Genomic DNA, 3,141 nt, shown 5'->3' on the forward strand with positions numbered 1-3,141 from the left:
AAAAAAAAAAAAAAAAAAAAAAAAAAAAAAAAAAAAAGACAGCATGTGTTAGTGACGATGTGGAGAAGTCCGAACCCTCTTAGAATACAAAGCGGCACAGCTGCTATGGAAAACAGTACGGCGATTCCCCAACACTTAACCGTACAACCACCCATCCAGCAGCCCCACATCTGGAGGAGTCTTTCAAAAATAGAAACTAGAATCTTGAAGAGCTGTGTTTGCTGCAGCCCTATTAAAAATAGCCAAGCCCTGGAAACAACCCAAAGGTCCACCAATGAATGGACGGATAAAGTTAATATGGTATATACACACGAAGGAATATCCTTCAGCCTTAAAAAAGGAAGGGAATCCTGCAATAGGAGACATGATCTTGAGGACACCATGCTACGTGAAATAAGTCAGTCCTAAAACGGGACAGATTCTGCATAATTCCACTAATAGGAGACACATAAAATAGTCAAAGTCACAGAAGCAGAGAGTAGAAGGGTGCAGTTCCTAGCGGGAGGGGAGGGGAGGGATGGGGAGTTGCTAATCAACAGGTGGAAAAGTTCCCTTACGCAAGTTCTCGATAACTGCCATAGAACATTGTGCCTACAGCAAACACTACTGTCTTGTATACTTAAAACTATGTTACAAAGTAGACCTCATGTGAAGTATTCTCACCGTAATTAATAAAAACTTAAAGCTGAATTGGCAAACCAGAGAATCAGCTTTGAGATGCAATTCTATCAGCCAAATCCTTGGCAATCAGTATTAGGCTACATGCTCACCAGCGTACTAACCTTTCACCTGTGAAAACACAAGGCAGGTAAATGCCGAGATGCCCAAGGAGCTGCCGAACCATTCCATGCTGTGATTTACAGTAATGTTTCTAGGTTTCTTAGTTAACTTGGAGTGACTGTATACAAATGCACTGTCTACGTCTGAAAAGCAATTCTTTTGAACAGTTGACTAGTCTGAGTGATAATAGTCTCCGTTTCTTTTCCATAAACGTTAAAATAGAGGAGGAATAAACACGGACAGACGATCCATTGCAGAAATCAAAATCATTGCAAGCTGTACGCTCTTCGCATCCCGCCAAACCTCATGAGCATCCTGAGGCCTCCGCCTCGAGTTTTATCACTGCGGTGCACCCTCATTTTGAAACATCCCTCATATCCTTCTCCTTCTTTTACCTGAAGGCTGAGGTGTTCTTTTTGGTCGTCTTCGTTTTGGGCGCCTGACCACGAGACTTTCTGCTTGCAGCGGCTGGAGGCTAGGCGGAATTTGTTGGGTCTGCATGTTTTAGGAGACAGAAACAAAGAGCAATAGCAACGGTGTTTCTTCATCCTCCAAAAACGGCTTGCCTGCTACATGCCAGGCACGATCAGGGCTGAAGCACGTTCCCTTGTAATGGCTCACAGGCCAGTGACAGAAAATAAAAGTAAGGATTTCAACAGGTTAGGGTGTTAATTGCTAAGGAAATGAAATGTAGAACAAAGCAAAGTACAGAAAACTGGGTGTTACTGGAAGGTGGGGTGTGAGGGGGCTGGTGGGATTAATGGGGGACAAGGCAGAGCCTCAGTGACAAGTTGCCACCGAATCATGACTTGAAAGAGGAGAGTGAGTCACAAGGTCATACAAGCCAGAGGTAGAGGAAAGAGCCAATCTTCTCAGGTAGAAACGTTCAAGAAAGAACAAGGTAGCCGCTGTGGCTGGAGCAGGGTGAGCACCAGGTAGAGAAGCAGAAGTCAGAGAGGGGGTGGGAGAGAGACCATTTTTGTTAGTGTTTGTTTTTGAGGGGGGGGAGCATAAGTGGGGGCGGGGGGGGGCAGAGAAAGGGAGACAGAGGATCCAAAGCAGACTTGGGGCTCAGACAAACAAACCATGAGATCATGACCTGAGCCTAGGCTTAACCAACTGCGCCTCTGGTGTATCCCAGGAGGGAGCCCATCTTAAAGCATGTGCCTGACTGGCAGAGAAGGACAGATACCATATGTTTGCACTCATAGGTCTAACAGGAGACCAGGAGAAACCTAATGGAGGACCAGGGGGAGGGGAAGAGGGAAAGAGAGTTGGGGAGAGAGAGGGACTCAAAACCTGAGAGACTATTGAATGCTGAAAATGAACTGAGAGTTGAAGGGGAAGGGGGAGGGAGGAAAGAGGTGGTGGTGATGGTGGAGGGCACTTGTGGGGAAGAGCACTGGGTGTTGTATGGAAACCAATTTGACAATAAGCTATTAAAAAAAAAAAAAAAGAATGTGCCTGACTGAGAAAATGAGGCCCTTAATGGCACTGAGCAGAGGAACTGTGTGAACCGATTTATCTGGTTCTGTGCCGGGAAACAGGCAGAGGGAAAGACCGGTTGGGAGACCACTTGCCATGTGCAGCAAGGGTCGCTGGTGGCTGGGACTAAAAGGTAGTAACAGAGGTGGTGACACATTGTCAGTTACCGAATACTCTTTCGAGAATTGGGAGATGACAGTGTTTCCTGGTTGTTGGTGTGAAGGAAGGATTTGGGGTAAAGAGGGGAGTGTAGGGCGGATCCAAAGACTTTAGCCTGAGCAACTGGCAGAATGGGGCTTCTTCAAAAGAAGCCAGCCGGACATGTCTGGGAGGGCTAATTAGGAGCTGTGGGGTGTTAGTTGCCTATTTTGAAGTCACTTTCAAAGAGGAGTCATTGGCTAGGGCCAAGAGCTTTAGAAACCTTTCCATCAGCTTGGGTTGAAAGTAATGTATTTGCACAGTGAGAGGGAAGCGGTAGAGGAAGATAAAGCATCCTTTGCCCAAAGGAGACTGAACAGGGTTGAACTCACTGCAGAGGCGGCTCCCGGTGGCTCAGGCACGGCGACTCCCGGTGGCTCGGGGGCGGCGCCAGGTGGCGCGGGTTGGGAGGGTGCCCGACCACGCGCTCTGCCTCGGGCTCGGGTCCTGGCCCGCCCTGACATTGCTGTCTGAAGGTGAGGACCCCGGAAGGGATTGGCCCTGGAAGAAGGCACGGTTACGTTAGATTTCTCTACCTAGCTGCCAGGTAACCTCCTACAAACTAGGACTTTGAAGAAGACAGCCCGTTCCTATCTACACGTGCTTTCCAATCACACCGAAAAGACCGGTAACTGCGAAGTTGTCGGAGAAGGCTCCTGTGGTAAAAGGGAACCTCGT

The 3,141-nt window shown here is 47.9% G+C and overlaps 1 protein-coding gene across 1 annotated transcript in view; it reads right to left on the reverse strand.

Moving 5' to 3' along the window:
- PIWIL3 (piwi like RNA-mediated gene silencing 3) overlaps window positions 1-2,901 on the reverse strand; it is a 32,570-nt gene extending 29,669 nt beyond the window's left edge. Inside the window, exons 1-2 of the mRNA XM_029921597.1 lie at window positions 2,796-2,901; window positions 1,176-1,275 (exon numbers count right to left, since the gene is read on the reverse strand). The gene's annotated coding sequence lies outside the window, so the exon portion shown is untranslated. The remainder of the gene's footprint in view (window positions 1-1,175; window positions 1,276-2,795) is intronic.
- Between the last annotated feature and the right edge of the window lie 240 nt (window positions 2,902-3,141).

Source organism: Suricata suricatta, chromosome 14 (genome assembly GCF_006229205.1).
Source record: "Suricata suricatta isolate VVHF042 chromosome 14, meerkat_22Aug2017_6uvM2_HiC, whole genome shotgun sequence".
NCBI classification, from domain to species: domain Eukaryota; kingdom Metazoa; phylum Chordata; class Mammalia; order Carnivora; family Herpestidae; genus Suricata; species Suricata suricatta.